Below are 21,987 nucleotides of genomic sequence, written 5' to 3'. Positions count from 1 at the left end.
CCCAGTCCCACCAGGCCTGTTACTTTGTCCTCTCTGGCCTGCGTACACTGATGTTGGGGACCTCAGATACATGGTGTGGCTGCACCTTCCACCTTTCAACAATTTTCTGACCAGCAAGGTTCAGAGTGAGCTCTCCTCGATATTCTGGTAATTATTTGGTGTAAATGATCCCATAAATGGAAATATTTTCCCCATGTCTAGCCCGTCAAATTCCAGTATAACCTCAAAGACCTCAATTACTCAGCATTCATTCCCATTTCTAGTCTGTTCAAACTCGCCAGTAATGCCATATCCTTGTGGGCTAAGGCCTACCTCCTCCTTTTACAATCCATTTACAATCCAGCAACAGGCCATACCCACTTTACAGCCGTTTGGGAACAGAAATTCACTCATCACAAATGCACAATGCACCTCCCAAGTATTTGAGAGAGGGAATAAAATTTGTTCTCATATGATTTATGTGAAAAAAAAGAAAGAAAGAAATGCAAGCCAATCTCATTTGCCCACATTTGACACCATCCCTCTAAACATTTCCTGTCAATTGATTTCAGCTTTAACAGAAATTCCAATGTCACAGGAATGTTGAAGAAGAGAGATCACAACATTTTCAGCAAAACTAAAGTTTCAAAGTTATTTCTCCTTCTAGGTTCTGCTGTGTTGAATAACTTTTGGAGGAAACAGTATTCCAGCATGTGGACATACAATGAGAAACCAGGGGCAGGCCGCTCAGTCCATCGAGCCAGCCTTACTATCAGCTACGATCATGGCTAATCTGATGACCTCCATATCCTTGCCTCCCTAGTAGCCTTTGATAATGTCCCACAGGAGATTAGTGGGCAAAATTACAGCACATGGTATTTGGGGTTGGGTATTGACATGGATAGAAAATTTGTAACAGACAGGAAACAAAGAGTAGGGATTAACGGGTCCCATTCAGAATAGCAGGCAGTAACTAGTGGGGTTCTGCAAGGCTTGGTGCTGGAACTGCAGCTATTTACAGTGTACATTAATGATTTAGTTAGATGAAGGAATTAAAAGTAACATTAGCAAATTTGCAGGTGACACAAAGCTGGGTGGCAGTGTGAACTGTGAAGAGGATGCTATGAGAATGCAAAGTGACTTGGACAGGTTGGGTGAGTGGGCAGATGCATGGCAGATGCAGTATAATGTGGATCAATGAGGTTATCCACTTTGGAGGCAAGAATGGGAAGGCAGATTATTATCTGAATGGTGTCAGGTTAGGAAAAGGGGAAGTACAACGAGACCTGGGTGTCCTTCTACATCAGTCACTGAACGTAAGCATACAGGTACAACAGGCATGTTGGCTTTCATAACGAGAGGAGTTGAGTATAGGAGCAAAGAGGTCCTTCTGCAGCTGAACAGGGTCCTGGTGAGACCACACCTGGAGTATTGTGTGCAGTTTTGGTCTCTTAATTTGAGGAGGCACATTCTTGCTTTTGAGGAAGTGCAGCATAGGTTCACGAGGTTAATTCCCAGGATGGCGGGACTATCATATGATGAAAGAATGGAGCGTCTGGGCTTGTATTCATTGGGATTTAGGATGAGAGGAGATCTTATAGAAACATAAAAAAATATTAAGGGATTGGGTGCTAGATGCAGGAAACATGTTCCCGATGTTGGAGGAGTCCAGAACCAGGGGCCACAGTTTAAGAATAAGGGGTAGGCCATTTAGAACTGAGATGAGGAAAAACATTTTCACCCAAAGAGTTGTGAATTTGTGGAATTCTCTGCCTCAGACTGATTCACTGGGTGCATTCAAAAGAGAGTTAGATAGAGCTCTTAGGGCTAGTGGAATCAAGTGATATGGGGAGAAGGCAGGAACGGGGTACTGATTGTGAATGATCAGCCATGATCACATTGCATGGCTCGAAGGGCCAAATGGCCTACTCCTGAACCTATTGACTTTGTATCTATGTACTCTTTTATCTTTGCTTACCAATCTTACCAATCCAAAATGGGTGACAGTTTTTCAACAATTACCTCTGGTTCCAGTACTTGTTGTAGATAAGATGGTGTGGGTATGCATAACTGATCTGATTGAAGCCATCTCTATACATCTGCCATAGACACCAGCAGATGGAAATTATTGAGCTGTTCAAGGGCCTTACTGCCTAATTTAATCCATACATTTTATTTTTTAAACTTTAATAAACTTTATGTAATATTAGAGACATTTGTAATGTTTTAGGGTTGCTGGCACGTACTGTCACAAAGAGGACACTGCCGGGCTTTAGGACCTTCCATGGGATAAAACTTCCCTCCACATTACCTGTAGAGACCCTTCGATCTCATACCCCAGCAGATACAAACCCTGCCTGTTCCGTCTGTGGTGAATCGTGCTCTTATGGGCATGTCCCACTCGGGCGGCATTTGCTCGTCATTTACACGTCATCATTTACGTGTCACGATACACGACGCGCGCATGGCGTGCATTACGTGTGCGCATGGCGCATGGTAACATAGGCAGTGATGCCTGGCAGCGGGCGGCGCCCCAGGATTTTGGGATTCTCATAATCCTTGTGCGCCACCTGCGTGATGCGCAATTGACGCCCAAGTGGAACAGGCCCTTAACGCAGCTGGATTCCTCCTCTTCTCCACACTCCTGCATCCCCATCCCCCCTCCTCTGCACCTCTTCACCTCCCCACCTCCATCCCAATCCTGTCTCCCCCACGTCTCAGCTCCACCACATCCCCAATACACCTCCTCTCTAAACCTCATCTCCAGGCTGCACGGCCTCCTGAGGACATGTCAGAGGGTCAGACCACCCGCCCGCTCTCCGCCCACCACTTGCTGCACTGAGCCTCTCAGCTTCCAACATTCACTACCAGCAGTACCTACAGGCATCCGACGCCTCACTTCCAATAGGTGTGGGTGAGGAGCGGGATAGCATGGAGAAGGGACTGTGGCCTTAATCATATAACACTCATACCTTGTAGGTGTGTGTTGGCTGGAGCCTGGAATTAAGTTTAGTGTGGTTTAAAGATAGAGCATGGAAACATGGAGCCCTTTTGCCCACCAAGTCCACGGTGGCCATTGATCATCCTTCATGCTAATCCTACAATATGCTCTCCCACTTTCTCATCCACTCGCTACGCACTACTGGCAATTTTACAGAGACTAATTAACCTACAAACCCGCACTTCTTTGGGATGTGGGAAGAAATCAGCCTCAACCCGATCACTCCCTCTTCTCCCCTCTCCAATCGGGCAAGACATACAGACGTTAGAAGGCGCATACCTCAGATTCGGGGACATTTTCTTCTCAGCTGTTATCAGGCAACTGTACTGTCCTCTCATCAGCTAGAGTGTAGTCCTGGCATCCCGTCAACCTCATTGGAAACCTTTGAACTATTTTGAATCGAACTTTATCGGACTCAAATGTTACATCTTGCACTAAATGTTGTACCCCTTATCATGTACCTGTGCACTGTGGATAGCTTGATATTTTTCATATATAGTTTTTTCTTGGATAGCACACAAACATAAGCTTTTCACTGTACCTCAGTACATGTGAAAATAATAATAATAAACTAAACTAAAGCAGTGTACCCGGAGGAAATCCACGCGGTCGCAGGGAGAACGTGAAAACTCCACATGGGCAGCACCAAGGTCGGGATCGAACTCAGTTCTCCAGCACGGTGAGGCAGCGGATCTACCCATGTGCCGCTCGCTCTATGACAGGGCCTGCAAGTATCAGGATCACAGCTTGCTCACACTTCACCGCTGCACCACTCTCCCCGAGGAACAAGAACTTTTATTTTATGCTCGTCTCATGCCTTCATGCTGCAAACCCATTTGACACAGGCACCAGTAAAATGACGAGTGAGTTGTGGAGACACGTTTCCAGATAAGGTAATAAATGTAAGACAAGCACTAACTGGTTAAATTGTTGCAGTCTGACAATGCATCGTCCATGTGGAGGGTGAGAGTGAACACGGTGCAGTGACCCAGGGCATGTTTGAGCTGCTCAGTCACTGCTCAGGAAATAATAATGAGAGTTAATGGCAGCCCAACAAGGATATGGGACGAGTGTGTGCTAACACCACACTGAGCAGTGACAGGAATCACTGGCCACAGTTCCAGTGCACAGTGATTAGCACTACACAGTGGGGAGTACCAGGAGTGGTGTATAACACTGGGATATCTACCTTGTCAATTTCATGTAGAACACAGAGTGGCACTTTGCTGATCATGGCCTTGAATGTAATCGCTGGCAGCAAGCTGGGGGAAGAACAAGTTAGTATTGTTGTCAGGGAAGTTCCTGGCCTGCACACCAGTGTCTGAATGAAGTGTGTTTTACCATCCGGGCACAGAGTGAGACTGCTCTCACCTTCAATGTCAGACACAAAGTGCTGGACTAACTCAGCGGATCAGGCAGCAACTCTGGAGGAGGTGACGTTTCAGCTTCATGCTGTCTGGAAAGGTGTCCTGACCCAAAACGTCACCTATCCATGATCTCCAGAGATGCTGAGTGATCCACTGAGTTATCTAGCACATTGTGTCCTTCTGTGTAAAGCAGCATCTGCAGTTCCTTGTGTCACATTCCCCTCAGTGTGTGGGTTCTAGGATTACATCGCATTTGTTGTGCGATGTCAAAGGGCTGGTTTGTGACAATTGGAAGCAAACTTGCTTCGTGGCCAGGAAGTGGTCTTGATACATTCCAACGCTGCAGAATTTGCTGACTCTGCGATCTGCCGAGCAGACTGATTTGTTAAGCTGAAAATGAACATGAGTGTTCCATGTACTCCTGAGCATTCTCAGCCTTGCCCTTTGGACTGTGCAGCTAGCTTTGTTGGAACAGCAGTGTTTAGTAATAAAGCCAATGTCTAAATCCACCTAGGTGGATCTGATAATTACTCTGTATAGCCCTCTAGGCCCTGACCTCGGGTGGACTAGGAGGAGGAGGACTGGACTTTTTGGTGCCTTCCCTCGCAGTGGAAAGTGTTGATTCTGCTGTTGAGGGGACGTTCATCTTGAATCCTATAATGTATTGTGTCTTTTTTTCTTCTTTTTTATTTTATATGGATGTATGGCAATCTAATTTTTTTCTCTGTAAAGCACTTCGGCTTCAACGTGATTTGATTTAAAAGTGCTATATACTTACTTACTTACTGTAAGATTGTGGCAGCAGGATTTACAAGAAACTGTTTCAGAAACTTGGCCTGAGTCTGAAATTAATCCTATATAAAGAGCTGACATTAACTGCTTCCACTTCTTCCAACATACTTTTTGCTACTTGGCCCTGAATAACATTGTGCACACTCATCCCGTATCCTTGCTGTGCTGACATCTGGATTGTTACCTTGTCGATACATGTCCCTCATCAGCTGACTATATCAAATGCCCATTTCGGCAACCTAAGCTGCGAGTTTGCCCTCGAGGTCCTATAAGGTCACTGGAACTCTCCTTCATGCTTGAGGGAAGTTCCCATATACTCGTGGCCTCAGTTTGATCGAGGAAAATTTTTCAGCATGTTGAAAATTTTTCCACGAGTAAACATTGGTCGGCATTGTTCTTTCAAACTCGTAGTGCAGTGGAGTGGGGTTGCTATAGAGTTACAGGCAGTCGAGGCAGCCGGAAGCAATCTCCTTCGCTGACTGGGCATTTTAATTGGCTCATTGGAGTTTTCAGGCCCAAGGAAAATTGACCAGTAATGTAACATGCCCGCTAAACTTTACGCGCGGGTGTGTGTGTGGTCAGTCGATGCTGCTCGCGGTTTCGTCGCTGACGGTCGATCCAGCTGGAGGTTTTTCAGGCGAGTGTCCTCGAGCTTGAAGGTCGAAGACAGTCGTTGAAAGGTTGCGTCAGTGGGACAGGCCCTTTAGCCACAGAGAAATTCCTGGCTGTCCCCAGCTGTGTGTGAGACACTCACCTGTGGTAATTGGGTTTTCTAATTATAATCGTGTAAAATGCAGCAAATTCCTGACCAAAGGTAATGGGCTTCAGCAGCGATTGAGAATGAGCAGAGTGAATGAGTGAATGGAAGTTTACCAAACCATCTTCAGGTGACCTGATTACTCAGACATTCAACAGTAAATGTCTGAAGAAGGGTCCTGACCTGAAATATCACCTATCCATGTTCTCCATGGATGCTGTCTGAACCGCTGAGTTAATCCAGCCATATGTCCTTTTGTGTATTAACCAGCATCTGCATTTTCTTGTTTCAATGTCAGCACAACCTTTTTTTCCTCCTTTTTGTGTTCTCTCTGAGAGTAAAAAATCATGAGAGAAATTGATCGGGTAGACGCACTTTTGCCCAGAGTAGGGAAATCGAGAACCAGAGGACATAGGTTTTAAGGTGAGATACTATCGCAACGTCTAAGAGCCATTTAGACAGGTACATGAATAGGATCGGATTAGAGGATATGGGTAGCAATGTTACAACATTTTGAGATTTTAAAAATCAAGTCTTTAATTTATCCCATCATATAAAGCATAAAAATAAGTTTAATTTGACACCTAATTCACTTTCATATCTTCAGTATTAAAAAAGTTATGGCCATTTCATACTCGGAAATTGGCATCTTGTTCCCTATTGCTTTTTCATTGACTTGACACAAAAGCTGTGATCGAGAACATTTAAAAGCCGATAACTTTCTTAAAATTTAAGAGAACTGAAAGAAATTTTTAGTTATTATAGGTTGATGCATTCTGAAACAAATATGAAACAATCTTACTTAGATGACTTGAAATTAAAACATATAATTAGTTAGTTACCTAATTGTAGCTAATTACAAAATTCAATTACTAGATCTAAACATCTATCCATTTCTTAAGAATAGATTAACATTTTTAAATAGCCTAAGTGTCCAAATAACATTCACACAAGAATTCAGAATATAACATAATTTTTAAATCTCATTGTCATAGGTTTATAGGCCAAATGGAAGGAATTTAATGTTTAATATCTGTAAATTAATGGCCATTTAAATCAGCTTGCGAGTGCGATTTTCTGGAACGGGACCATTTGGAACATTCAGGATGCGGTGAATTTAGTCCCCCATATTGGCAGCAAATACACTGCCGGTTCTTCGGGGGGGAAAAATCACCGTTTCGCAACTTAAAATGTGAATTAAATACATCTTAAGAAACACTTTTATAAATAAAAATAAACTACTTTATTTACCTGGTCCTCCATAAAATCCGTCCCAGTTGTCGGCATTGACGGCTTCAGAAGCTGATTTTAAAATCATTCCAGCGATTAACTTGTTGGGTGAACTTTTTTTTAAAACACACAGAATGGCCGTAGGAATGATTCTTTAGCAACATCTTGCACTCCAACAAATATAATTCAGCACAAGGTCGGGAAAAACCCAGTTTTAAACCCCCCCACCACCCCAAACGCGCCAAAATCGTGCACACGGCCAGTGGCAGAATTGCAGCGCCGCTGAAGGTAAGTTTGTAACATACCTAATATGGGCAAAACACAGGCAGGTGAGACAAGTATAGATGGGACATCGAAGGTTACACAAAAAAGCTGGAGAAACTCAGCGGGTGCAGCAGCATCTATGGAGCGAAGGAAATAGGCAACGTTTCGGGCCGAAACCCTTCTTCAGACTCCTTCTTCCTTCGCTCCATTGATGCTGCTGCACCCGCTGAGTTTCTCCAGCATTTTTGTGTAACCTTCGATTCTCCAGCATCTGCAGTTCCTTCTTAAACACTATAGATGGGACATGTTGGCCCATGTGGGCAAGTTGGGCCGAAGGGCCTGTTTCCATGCTATAAGACTCTTCGACTCCTCGACAAATGGCAACTGGGATCAAGGAAAATGCGTTCACGTCGCGGCCCTGTTTCCACCAATCTTTCCACCACCACGCACAAGAAGAACAAGAAGCGACAAGACAGACACCATGGAATGCAGATGCTGAGAAGTGTGTTCATCTCTGGTTGAACAACTTCTAATCTTGTGTGTGGACTCGATAAGAAGAAGAGGGCAAGTTCAGCTTGACCCAGTGGGCAGTCTCTCCTGCTCTGCACTTCATACTTTCCATATTCATCATCCACAAAGTTGTCACATTCTACCAGTATCGGTACTGATTTATCATTGGCACATGTGCTGAAATACAGTGACAAACCTTGTGTGTTTCCAGGCAAATTGTATCATACATGAGTACGATCAGACCACACGTGAGTGCAGCAGGAAGTGCCACAAGAGAAAGGAGACAGAGTGCAGGATAGGGTGTATGGATGCCTCATGAGCAGACACTACCTGGTCTCTCTGGTGTCAACTCCTTCATCAGGTAGAGGATGGCCTGGGGACAAAGGGAACCATGCCCTCACGCCTGGGAAAATGTCTGTACTTCCTGCAATCTGTACTACATTTGAGAACTTGAATCAAATCAGCCCAAATTCACAGGAAGCGGTTTGAGTTCCATTTTGATAGAGCAGAGGTGATATTAGCAGTTTCTGACACTGAGGATTTCTCAGTGTGTGGTCTGTGCCCTGATTCAGTGTAATGCCGTTCCTGCAGAGAATGCAATGCTGATACAGTGATCTTGTGACCAGTCTTGGAATAAAGGATTTAGGTTTAGTTTTGAATAGCGTCACGTGTACCGAGGTACAGTTAAAAGCTTTGAAATGCAGAATATAGTTCTCAGTATTGTAGTGCATCAGTTCCAGTCTGGCTTAAATCTCTGGGACGTTATCCCATTTATTGATACTATGGGCAGTGTACTTAAGTAGAATTACATGAGTTACTGTACACACAGAATCCAAGGAAATATCAAACTTGGAAATTCCAAACTGAGTCATCAAATACAGCTGGGAAACAGGCCCTTCAGCCCACCAAGTCCTCGCTGTCTATCGATGTTCACTCTAACTCTGTGTTATCCCACTTTTTCTCCTACTCCCAACAAACTAGGAATAATTTACAGAGAGCCAATTAACCTATACACCCACATGTCTTTGGAATGTTTGAGGAAACCGGAGCACCCAGAGGAAACCCATGCAATCACAGAGAGAACAAGGAAACTCCACACAGACAGCACCCGAGGTCAGGATTGAACCCAAGTATCTGGTGCTGTGAGGCAGCAGCTCTACCCGCTGCATTACCCTGTGTCCCCTGGGACAGTTTCTTTTTTTTTTTTTTTTTTTTTTTTGTTTATTTTATTAGAAGTTAATACAGCATAAAACAGTACAGTGGCGCCTAATTTTAGGTGCCAACTATGTAATACCGTAATCCATTCTATGTACAACCTCTAGTTTTATGTTATAAGAAAAAAGTAAGCAGATCAAGAAAAAGAAAGCAATAGAAAGGGGAAAAAGTGGAAAAATAGATGGCAGAGAGTAGAAAAACGTGAAGTGTGTATATAACAAATAAAAAAAGGAAGAGAGAAAGAGGAGAGTAGCAATAGAAGAGAAGGCCCCTTAAAAGAGAATTTTTCAAATCTGTATTCGGAGATGTAGATCTATCCGCGTCATGAACTGAAATCGGCAATCCTTACGGCACCGCTGCATCACATGATTCCAAAAAGTCGATGAAAGGAGACCAACGCTTTAAGAATTGGTCATATTTATCTATTAGTCGGAGTCTCATTTCTTCAAGGCGTGCTATGTCCATCATATATTCCTAATCCACATTTTAACAGTTGGTGTGGTTGTACTTTTCCAAAATTTAAGTATCAATTTCTTTCCAATTATTAACCCATAATTAAAAAAAACATTTTGATCTTTATTTAAATTGGTATCTTCTCCTATTATTCCAAATATAATCCATTCCGTTTTGGGTTCTATTCTTGACTTGAAAATCTTTGTAAATATATCAAATATATCACTCCAAAATTTATTCAACTTTGTACATCCAACAAATGAGTGTGTTATATTAGCGTTTTGAAACAAACATTTATCGCATCTGGGAGAGACGTTTGGATAAAATTTGTTCAACCTCGTTTTTGAATAATATAGTCTATGTAATAATTTGAATTGAATTAAATTGTGTCTTGCATTAATAGAACAGTTATGTGTGTTCATCAAATATTTTTCCCATCTATCCTTCGAGATCTTTGTAACCCCTGGGACAGTTTCACAGGAGATTTTCTCTTCAAATATTCTGGGGATTACAGGAATAGTGAGAGTGGAGATGCTACTGTTCTCTAGTTACACCATAAAGTAAATATTAAAGGAATTCCAAAACTATTGATGTAAAAGCATGTTACAAATCAAGCCTGTGCAAGGAGCAGTCACAGGGGCAGACTCAAAATGCTGGAGTAATCAGCGGGACAGGCAACATCTCTGGAGAGAAGGAATGGGTGACGTTTTGGGTCGAGTCACTTCTTCTAACTTTACACTGGCTGCAGTCACAGGGGTAAATTCCTGTGTGGTGAAGAACTCAGTTGTCCACGCAGACCCTCACCTACTGCATGTGACTGAGCAGGTAGCAAGAATCAGGTATCACAGTGAAATTCAACCTAAATCTAGCTCTTGATAAAGTAGCAATGGATATACGTTTCATTTTGACAATTAAGCGATTAACAAGCCTTAAGGATGGCAGAACTGGTAGAACTGCTGCCCCACAGTGCCAGGTTCAATCCTGACCTCGGGTGCTGTCTATGTGGAGTTTGCACGTTTTCCTTATGATTGCGTGGGTTTCCTCGGGGTGCACCAGTTTCCGCCCACATCCCCAAGATGAGCGGGTGTGTAGGTTAATTGGCCTCTGCAAATTGCCCCTAGCGTTTAGGAAATGGATGTGAAAGTGGGATAACATAGAACTAGTGTGAACACGCGGTCGATGGTCAGAATCGTCTCAGTGGGCCGAAGGGCCTGTTTCTAGGCTGCATCCTTCAATTAATTGAGTGGAGCATTGCTCTGATCCATGTCAAATTCCAGATACCAACATAATTTAAGTAATTCCCCTGATTCTTGTTGCAACATTATCTGTAATCTTAAATATTTTATGGATATTATGCATTGAGAGATGTCTGGTATGTCATGACCACAAGTTAGATTTAAACAACCAACCAAATAAAACTCACTGACAATCTCATTCCTCTTTAATGTCAAACCGAATGTTGAGTAAAGAGAATTTTATAATCTCCCCAGGGCTATTTTAGAGAACAATTATTGGTCGATAGGACTTTTGTCACTGAAAGATACGTGAGAAGTAGCAACAAAAGTGAACATATTGCCTGGTTTCTTGGAGTTCAGAGTGGCCGTGTAGGTTCATGTTGTAACACTGTGTCACTTGCAGTGGTCAGTCCTGGCCCCAGCTCTGCGGAACTTCACCACTTGTTACACAAGCTGCGATCATCTACTCCTCACGCTGCCTTGGGAAAGCAGCCAACATAATCAAAGACTTGTCCCGCCCACGATCATTTCTTATTCTCCCCGCTGTCCGACTCACACAAGCTGCTGTCTGAGTGTATGTACAGAGTCTGGACCCAGTATCCAGAGTAATCTAGGGTTAGAGAGCTTGATCTACAGGTCCCTAGATTAGATGGGAATCATCGAACATAGAATAGTACAGCACATGAACAGGCCGTTCGGCCCACAATGTCTGTGCTGAACATGATGCCAAATTAAACTAATCTCCTCTGCCTGCACGTGATCCATATCCCTCCATACTCATCATATCCATATGCCTATCCAAAAGCCTCTTAAACACCAAGATTGTATCTGCCCCATCTCCATCTCTGGCAGCACATTCCAGGCACCCACCACTAAAACAATGGGATATTTCCTTCAAACTTTGCCCCTCTCACCTTAAAGCTGTGCCCTCTAGTCTTTGACATTTCCAGCCTGGAAATAAGGTTCTGACCGTCTATGTCTCTCATAATTTTATATACTTCTCTCAGCTTTCTCCACAGCCACCAATGTTCCAGAGAAAACAATACAAGTCTGTCCAAACTGTTCCTGCAGCTCACGCCCTCAAATCCAGGCAGCATTCTGGTAAACCTCCTCTGCATCCTTTCCAAAGCCTTCACATCATTCCTGTAATTGGGGCGACCAGAATTGCAGGGGATACTCCAAATGCAGACTTGCCCAAGTTTTATAGAGCTGCATCATGACCTCTTGACACTTATACTCTCCTTGTGCTCTGACTATTTTGAAATGCAAACGCAGTGTCGTGATCATGCACATTAAATAGCAAATTGCCGGGGCATAGTGTTGGGGTGATCCCCTGGGATATCCCACTGCCTGCTCTAATTAATCACTCACCCACAGGACATCAACATCGCAGACTGAGCAAGGCCTTCCTGGCCATTCCCAATGGGCCATGATCAGAGGAGGCAGTGAGAGAGAACCACACTGATAGGTACAGAGTCACATACAGTCCAGGCCCAATGAAGACCTTGCCTGGTGGGACTGGTGAATCAAATGGGTTTTATACAGAACCAGTGGTTTTGTGGTTAATGTTACTAAGACTAGCTTTAAATTAGGATTTATATAGATACTTGGATTTCCCCACGGTAAAATTTGAACTCAGTCCCCTGGATCTGTCCCTGAACCTTGACTACTCAGCCTGCAACATTACCACCACACGCCTTCATGGTCTAATACATGGGCCTCACCCCATGGTTGAGGAATTCGATCACATGGTGCGACCTATGCTACATGGCACTAGGTGGTCCGGTTTTGGTGATGTTTAGGTTGTGCTGAAGATTATTTCAAGGGGAAATCCTGCCAACTGCAATGCTTGACTGGATGGTTTCACACAATGCTCACCTGAATCTACCCGGGAGAAACAAAGTGAACACCCAGCAATAGGTAAGAAATGTCAAGCTGAGAACTTGAATCACCCGAGTACTGGGCCAAATGCTGGAGATTGGGGTTGATACACATGTGTGCTCACTGCTCAGCACGGCATGATGGGCAGAATGGCCCGTGTTCATACAGTTTGACTGAGACTCGAACGTTATTCTTCACATAAAGCACGTGTTTAAAGGTCAGTGCTGCCTGATTGCTGAGCAGCAGAATTGGGACATGTGCAGAATTAGGTTTGGTTGCAGCAGGACACATGTAGACCCAGACTACAGCGTTTTTCTGAGTGTGAATCAACCCAACATCACCCGAGGGTGGATTTTTGTTTTCCCAAAATGCTGCCTGGGTTAGGTGGTATGAGCTACAAGGAGAGGTTGAATTGAATTTAATGTCGGCACTATTAAGAGGTTTTTAGACAGGCATTTCAATGGATATGTAAGGAATGGAGGGATGTAGATAACGTGCAGGCAGAGGAGAATAGTTTAACTTGGCATCATGTGGGCTGAAGGGATGATTCCTCTGCTGTACTGTTTTATGTTCTATTACATTTGGATAGTTCACAACCTCAGTGTCTTTTGCAGAACGAGAGCATGGCCTCCAGTTATAGACAATAGACAATGGGTGCAGGAGTGGCCATTTGGCCCTTCAAGCCAGCACTGCCATTCACTGTGATCATGGTTGATCATCCCAAATCGGTACTCCATTCCTGCCTTCTCCCCATATCCCCTGACTCCGCTATCTTTAAGAGCCTTATCTAGCTCTCTCTTGAAAGTATCCAGAGAACCGGCCTCCACCGCCCTCCGGGGCAGAGAATTCCACAGACTCACAACTCTGTGTGTGAAAAAGTGTTTCTTCATCTCCGTTCTAAATGGTTTACCCCTAATTCTTAAAACGTGGCCCCTGGTTCTGGAGTCCCCCAACATCGGAAAATATTTCCTGCCTCTAGCAGGTCCAAACTCTTTATAATCTTATATGTTTCAATAAGATTCCCTCTCATCCTTCTCATTTCCAGAGTATACAAGCCCAGCTGCTCCATTCTCTTAGCAATTCTCCATTCTCTCAGAGTTGTGGCCTCTGGCATTGGCTCAGGTAAGTCATTCCTTGTAGTCATAACCCTCACAGTTTCTCAGTGGTTGAAACAGCAACAGCCTTGGCTCTGCCTAACTGAAGGCTGTGTTTGGTAGAAATATTATTGCTTTTGGATTCTGCCTCCATCTGGTTTCCCAGTGGCCATGGTAGTGCAATAAGCAGGCAGTGGCATGACGGCCCCTTCTCTTCTTCCTTTCCTCCTGAGTTTGATGCCAGCTCCTTGTGCTCACTCCTCCAGCCAGGCTCAGATGGTCTTAACATGGGCTGGTGCTGGAGGCAGATAGAATAGTAACAGTTAATCGGCTTGTGGATAGACACATGGAGGGAATGGGGGAGATATAGATCATGTACTTGCAGATAAGAGTTGGACTTGGGATCATGTTCAGCACAGACGTTGTAGGCCGAAGGGCCTGTTCCTGAGCTGTACTATTCTGCGTTCATTTCATCAGAGACCCACGCCACCCTGGTCACCCTCTTATTTCACTCCTATCATCAGGAAGAAGGTACAGGAATCTGAAAACTGTGACCATTGGCCATGGATGATTTAATTTCCAACTTTTGGTGACCATGCAACAGAGTTTATAGTGACTCCAGGATCGAACCCATATTCCACTAGATGTGGCATTAGTTCCCTTGACACCAGATGAAGCCCCAGTGACTTCCACCTGTTCCATGTTCCCTGGTTTGAACTTATTGACAGATGGACCATTGAACTCACTGCACCTTCCTTCGTGTCACTCTCTCGAACTCGTCCTTTAAATTCATACCTTTGGCCTCCCTTGAAACATGTTGGCATCACCCTGGTACAGTGGCACAGCTGGTAGAACTACTGCCTCACACGCCAAAATCCCGGGTTCGATCCTGACCTCGGGTGGTCTTTGTGGAGTTTGCACGTAACCGCATGTGTTTCCTCCGGGTGCTCCAGTTTCATCCCATATCCCAAAGACATGCGAGTTTGTAGGTTAATTGGCCCTCTGTAAATTGCCCCTAGTGTGTAGTGAGGGGTAGAATCATAAGGGGGATAATGGGAATGAGGGGAGAGTACCATGTAGGGTTTGTGTAGATGGGTGTTTGATGGGCCAGCACAGACTGGATGGGACAAATTGTCTGTTTCCATGCTGTATGACTCTAACCCTAACAAAAAAAAGGTGAATGAGTGCAAAAACAGCAATAGTGTTGGAGAACACTCTAGTCGAGGAATGAGTGGGGGAAAGCAAATACAATAATTATGGGAACTTAATGTTGTAGATCGACTGGTGAAATCAGACTGGGGAAAGTAGTGGAGGAGAAGAGTTTATGGAATGCATATGGGACAGTTTCTTGGAAAGGATACATTGTTCGATGCACTAGGAACAAGCTGTTTTAGATCATGTCACGTAATAAAATAATGCTCTAAGAAAAGTGATCTCCGTGGTATTTCAGTTTATCTTTTTCAGTTTAGCTTATTGTCACGTGTACTGAGCTACAATGAAAAAACGGTCTGTCGGTCTTAGCCTCTCTGGTTGTAGGTAGGAAAGGAATTCCATACTTCCCAACAAATCTAGATGTTATTCAGCAATAAAACTGTATGAAATGAGTGATCCACAAGCGGTTAAAGAAAGAGTTAAAGCATAATCAAAGAGTTCGATCACGGAACAGCAGCAGCTTTGAAAGAGTCCACTTAGCCCTTTGGATGTGTGTTGGCTCTCCCTGTACACATCAAAGCTTTGCCCTTGCCCCCCCCCCCCCCCCCCCCCCCCCCCCCCCCTTCCCCACAATCATCCAGTGTCATTTATTATATGTACAGATCCAATTTACGTTAGAAAGTTACCCTAACCTCCAGCAGTAATGCACTCCAGATAAAACCATTCACCACGAGAAAGTACTTCCCTCAAATCACTGTCGCTCATTTTGTCAATTTCCTAACTCTTAGTCTGAAGATGGGTCCCGATCCGAAACGTCACTATTCGTTCATTCCACAGATGCTGCCTGGCCTGTTGAGTTCCTCCAGCACACTGTGATTTACTCAATATTCCAACATCTGCAGTTCCTTATGTCTGCTTATAATTTGTGTTCTATGATTCCAGAGCGGCCCGCATCTTTCTCCACAGATGCTGTCTGATCTGCTGGCTATCCCTATCCATAATTTCCTGCTGCCGTTTCAAATTTGCAGCATTTGTAAGCTTTTCGAGGCCTTGCTTTAATGCAACTTCCAACGTCTGTCTTGTCCAGCAGTGAAGCACGCCCTCTGTACAAATCTCTATCCCATTAAGTACCATGACCTACTGCATGAGGGATCTCCTTCTTCTGCAGGGCACAGATCCACAACGCTCTCACCCACTCAGAGGAGATGAGAGGGTTTACCGAGGCAGGAGCGGTGATAAATGAAGCCTTGCAGCTGGAATTCCACGTGACGTTCCCCGGCTGTGGAATGTGAAGCCCCAGCTACAGTGTTTGTTATGGTCTTGCTGTTCGCTGGAAAATCCCATTTATTTCCTTCAAGTGTCACACAGAGACAAGATCTCACAGGCCTGTTCCACTCCCGATCTTTGAAAGTCCTTTTGTGTCTTGTTTTACTGAGAAGTTTGAGAGAGTCTACGCCGAGGGACAGGAGCCTGATTTATATTTCTGTGCCTCCAGAGCTAAGTATAGCCCAAATGTTTCCCCCTGTAAATTAGAAACATGTGCCTCTCAGCAACCTAAAAGGCAGTCATGTTTTCCAATCCAGTGATACCTGACATCATTTCCTTTCAGTCTCGATGCTCTGCACCACTGTTCAACAGGGAATCTGGAATATTACAGCAGAGGAATGGGCCCTTCGGCCCACAATGTCTGTGCTAACCATGATGCCAAGTTAAACTAGTTTCCTCTGCCTGCCTGTGATCCATATCCCTCTATTCCCTGCATATCTATGTGATATCTAAAAGCCTCTTAAATACCACTACCGTATCTGCCTCCGCCACTACTCCCTGTCACCCACCACTCTGTGTGTGAAGGCCCCGATCTCCAGATTGGCAAAGTTGGGCTGAAGCGATATCTCCAACACGCTGCATAAAGCCAATTCAGATGCAACAAATAGAGTCATACAGGTATAGCACGGAAACAGGCCCTCCGGCCCAAGTCGTTCATGCCAACCAAGATGCTCTATCAGAGATAGTTCCATTTATCCGGGTCTGGTCCATATCCCTCTAAACCTTTCCTGTTCACTCATGAAAGTAAAGATACAATTTCCAGAGGCTGGGACAGAATCCTGGGTTTACCCTTCAGGAATATGGAACATTGAAACTGAAGGAGGCCATTTGGCCCTTCAAACCCTTCATTCAATATGGCCAGGGTTAATCATCCAAATTTAATGCCCCATTTCTGCTTTCTCGACATATCCTACTATTTTCCCAGTAATGATAACTATATAAAAGTCCCTCTTGAATATAATTACTGATTTGGTCTCAACTACATTCTGCACTAAAAAATATCCATCGTTTCACCACCTAATCCCAACCCTCCCGACCTCTCTCCATCAGCCTGGTGAACCGTCACTCCATAGCAAGAACATCATTCCTCAGGTAAGGAGATAACAACTGCACACTACCGTGTTCATTGTGCTGTGACTGCACAATCACATACAGGATCTGCGTTGTCACCCCCTTCCCCGGCCTTTCACCATTCAGGTAACAATAAGCGAGTTTGGTTTTCCGACTGCACATGCCCAAGTCATAGGTCACTCGTGATAAACATTCTCGGCAGCTGTGTTGCTGCATGATTACAGACCTGCATTTCATTCATAGTCAGGATCGAACCCGGGTCTCCGGCGCTGCAAGCGCTGTTTGATAGCAACTGGACCGCCCCCGTCCTTTCCTGAGTGTCCCATCCCTGTCTGGGGGCGGCCGGAGATGTCCAGGGTGACCTTGGACTGACGGGACACCGACCCGGAACAGTGCAGTTAGAGCTTCTGCCTTACAGTGCCAGAGACCCAGGTTGGATCCTTTCTGTCGGTGCTGTCGGTACGGAGTTTGTAAGTTCTCCCCGTGACCACGTGGATTTTCTCCGTGTGCTCCTGTTTCCGCCCACACTTCAAAGGCATACAGGTTTATAGGTTAATTGGCTTCGGTAAATTGTAAATTGCCCTAGTATGTGGGATATTGCTAGTGTACAGGGTGAGGACCTGTTACCGCACTGTATCTCTTTAGTCTGAAGTCCAACAGGAACCCCTCTGCATTCTCCTCAAGGCTCACCTTCACGCTTGGCTTTGTGTTGTCCACAAACCTGGACATATTACATGTGAATGTAAGTGGAGCATCACGGTCAGTTTGGGAAAATTAGACTGAAGGGGCCTGTTTCCGTGCTGTATGAAGCTACGTCACTGTGCAATGAATGATTCTTCAATGGGGGCTGTTTGGAAATGGTGGCTAATCCATGTGAAAGGAAGCACAGCAGGAACATTGGCAGATTTTGTGCAGGTGTTCGTTTCAAACCAAGTGGATATTGGTTTAAGAATCAGCACAGTGACACAGCGGGTAGAGCTACTGCTCACAGCCAGAAACCTAGGTTCAAAACTGACCTCGGGTGCTGTCGGTGTGGAGTTTGCAGGTTCTCCCTGTGACTGCGTGGGTCTCTCTGGGTGCTCCGGTTTCCTGCTACATCCAGAGACATGTGGGTTTGTAAGTTAATTAGCCCTCTGTAAAATTTCCCCTTGTGTGTAAGAAGTGCATGAGAAAGTGGGATAACTTAGAACTAGTGTGTAGGTATGTTACAAAACCTACCTGAATTGTGGCTGAGCATCTGCACGTTCACAGGAACCCACTAGAAAGCCGATTTAAATTGACTTTAATTTACAGCAAATGAACTCTAAATTCCTTCCATTTGGCCTATAAATTGATGTAAATGAGATTTAAAAATCATGTTTTATTGTGAATTATTTGTGAATATTATTTGGACACTTGGGCTATTTAAAAATGTTGATCATTTATTAAGAAATGGATAGATGTTTAGTTCGGTAATTGAAGTTTGAAATTAGCTACAATTGGGTAACTAACTAATTATATGCTTTAATTTCAGGTCATCCAAATAAGATTATTTTATATTTGTTTCAGAATGCTTCAATCTATGATAACTGAAAATTTCATTCAGTTCTCTTAATTTTTAAGAAGGTTATGGGCTTTTGACTGTCCACGATCACAGCTTTTTTGTTATGTCCATAGAAAATCAATAAGGAACAAGATGCTAATTTCCGAGTATGAAAATGGCCATAACTTTTTTATTACTTGAGATATGAAAGTGAATTAGGTGTCAAATAAAATTTATTGTTATGCTTTATCTGATGGGATAAATTGCAGACTTGATTTTTTAAATCTCAAAATTTTGAAACATTTCTATAGTGTATGCGGATGATTGATGGTTGGTGTGGACTCGGCAGCTGAAGGGCCTGTTTCTAAGCTGCATCTTTCAATCAATTCAGTCAATTTGAAGCAGGGTCTTAAACCCACAACATCACCGATCCAAGTTCTCCACAGATGCTGTCTGGCCCCTGAGTTTCACCAGCACTTTGTGTGTATCTTTTCCTAGGAGTTTATATCACCAATAACTTCTCCTGGACCACCCACATTGAAGCAACGAACAAAAAAGCAGAACAACACCTCTACTTAGGAAGTTTGGCATGTTCCCTACACCTCTCACCAACTTCTGCAGATGCACCATCGAAACCATTTTATCAGGATGCATCACAACATGGTTTGGGAACAACTCCATCCAAGACAGCAAGAAATTTCAGCGAATTGTGGATGCAGCCCAGACCATCACACAAACCAGCCTCCCTTCTGTTGACATAATTTATACCTCATGCTGTCTCAGCAAGGCCAGAAGCATAACCAAGGACGAGTCGCACCCTGGCCACCCTCTTCTGGCCTCTCACATCGGGCAAAAGGTATAGATGCGTGAAAACGCACACCACCACATTTGGGGGCAGTATCCAGCCAGCTGTTATCAGGAAACTGAATCATAGTACCACAACCAGAGAGCAGTGCTGAACTACTATCTACCTCTGATGTCCTGTCCCTCTATAATGTCCGTGATCAGACTTTGCTGGCTTCACCTTGCACTAGACGTTATGCCCATATCATGTATCTGTACACTATAAACGGATCGATTGTAAACATGTATTGTCTATCTGCCGACTGCTTAACACGCAACAAAAGCTTTTCACTGTAGCTCGGTACACGTGACAATGAATGAAACGGAACTGTTACTTTTGGATTTATCGGCACCTGATCAGAAACAGCTGGCGACCTTTGCAAAGACCCACAAGACGAGGAGGTCATCTGTAGACCAGGGCTGGCGTGGGGACACCAAGGGTCTCCTCTGTCACCAGGTTGTGGATCGGCAGTGAAGACCACCATAGTTCAACATTGCACTAAGCCACCCCCTCCCATCCTGCCTCCAACGCATTTTTGAAAATCATTCCGCCAAGTCGATCTTGAAACCAGATGTGAGTTGGGACATGCCCCCTCTCGTCAGTGCCTGCGCTCGGCTGCCGGCTCCAGCTCCGTGGATACTGTCCAACTATATCCACGTTCGCTCTGCTCTTGGATCGGGAGCGGCTCGGCGTTCCTGCACGACCCAGCACCGCGCCCAGCACTGCCTGACGGACCGAGCGGCCGGGAGAGAGAGACGAGGGGGTCTGCAGCTCGGAACACAGCCAGCCAGCCGCTGATCGGGGACCGTGGTGTAACGGGACGGTGCAAGGAGCGAGCCGCCGGCGACAGAGAGCCCAGCCCAGCCCGGAGCAACTCTGGCCCGCAGCCAAGGTGAGTTGGCACACTCCTGACCCACGCCCTGGGTGCTTGAAGACACCCCTCCATACACGGGCGGGGGGGTCCCGAGAGGAACTGGAGGTAGGGGGTCGAGGTGGGTGGGGGTACAGTGACTGGCAATGGGGAGGGGGCAGGATGGGAAGAAGGGGAGAGGGGCAGAAGGTGAGGGAAGTGGTTGGAGGTTAAGGGAGGAGGGTTGGAGATGTGGGTGCTGGAGGGTATATGATAGAACTGGAGGGGAGGGGAAGAGGCAGGAATCCCCCCATTTCCAGGGGTCAGTTCTGGCCATAGGCCTGAGCACCTGCGAGTGAGGAGAGGGTTGCAATCATGTATGGACCTTGTCCCTGATACCTGTTGTCGTCCCCCCCCCCCCCCCCATGTCTGGCAGCGCTGTGACAGTGTGGGAGAGTGTGTGTTACAGTGCCCGGGGTGAGGGCGTAGGGTATGTTGGTTTGTTGAGCTGCACAGTGCCTCTCAGTGGCAGCTACTGGTCGGCAGCAAGCGACCATGCAGGGTTCCCCCAGTGTGTCCCAGGGTCTGGGCATTGGGAGGTCCCAGGGAATGCAGGAAATCACATTCCACCAGACTTGGGAACATCTTTCTCCCCTCCGTTTACAGAGTATGGTTCTCCCATAAGCTTGGGTATCATCTGATCTTCCAACCCACCTCATTGCAGACCTTGCACTTCCTCTCTGGAACTAGAACGTAGAACAGCACAGGAACAGGCATGTCAGTCCACAAAGTCTGATCCAAACATGATGCCAAGTTAAAGTAATCTTCTCTGCCTGCTCTTGATCCATATCCCTCAATTCCCTGCATATACATGTGCCTATCTATAAGCCTCTTAAATGCCACTAATGTATCTACCTCCACCACCACCCATAGAAGCCCGTTCCAGCCACCCTACACTCTCTGTGTAAAGAACTTGCCCTGCACAACTCCTTAAAAATTCCCACTCTCACCTTAAACCTATGCCCTCTGGACTTTGACATTTCCACCCAGAGGAAGAGTTTCTGACTATCTACCCTATCTATGCCTCTGATAACTTCATATATTTCTCTCAGCTTTCCCCTCATCCTTCAACGCTTTAGAGAAAATAATCCAAGTTTGTCTGGCGGAGTGGACTTGATTTGTCCAACCTGTCCAACTTGCAACCTGGCGGAGTGGACTTGATGGGCCGAATGGCATAATTCTGCTCCTAGAACCTATCCTTGTTCTCCAGAGATGCTGGCTGACTTGCTGCCTTAAAGCCCTGTCCCACAGTACGAGTTTATTCCAAGAGTTCTCCCGAGTTTGCTCTGATTCGAACTCGAAGATTTATGGTAATCGATACTCGGGGCTCTCGTGGACATTTTTCAACGTTCTTCACGTCTTCACGTCTTCCCGTGCTTGCCTG

The 21,987-nt window shown here is 45.1% G+C and overlaps 1 protein-coding gene across 1 annotated transcript in view; it reads left to right on the top strand.

The window, feature by feature from the left end:
* Positions 1–20,086: 20,086 nt before the first annotated feature.
* col16a1 (collagen, type XVI, alpha 1) overlaps positions 20,087–21,987 on the top strand; it is a 131,650-nt gene continuing 129,749 nt past the window's right edge. The window contains exon 1 of the mRNA XM_055656139.1: positions 20,087–20,585. The gene's annotated coding sequence lies outside the window, so the exon portion shown is untranslated. The remainder of the gene's footprint in view (positions 20,586–21,987) is intronic.

Source organism: Leucoraja erinacea, chromosome 26, assembly GCF_028641065.1.
Source record: "Leucoraja erinacea ecotype New England chromosome 26, Leri_hhj_1, whole genome shotgun sequence".
Taxonomy (NCBI): Eukaryota; Metazoa; Chordata; class Chondrichthyes; order Rajiformes; family Rajidae; genus Leucoraja; species Leucoraja erinaceus.
The sequence above is the reverse complement of the archived record's forward strand: the minus strand, read 5'-3'. Positions and strand labels throughout refer to the sequence as shown.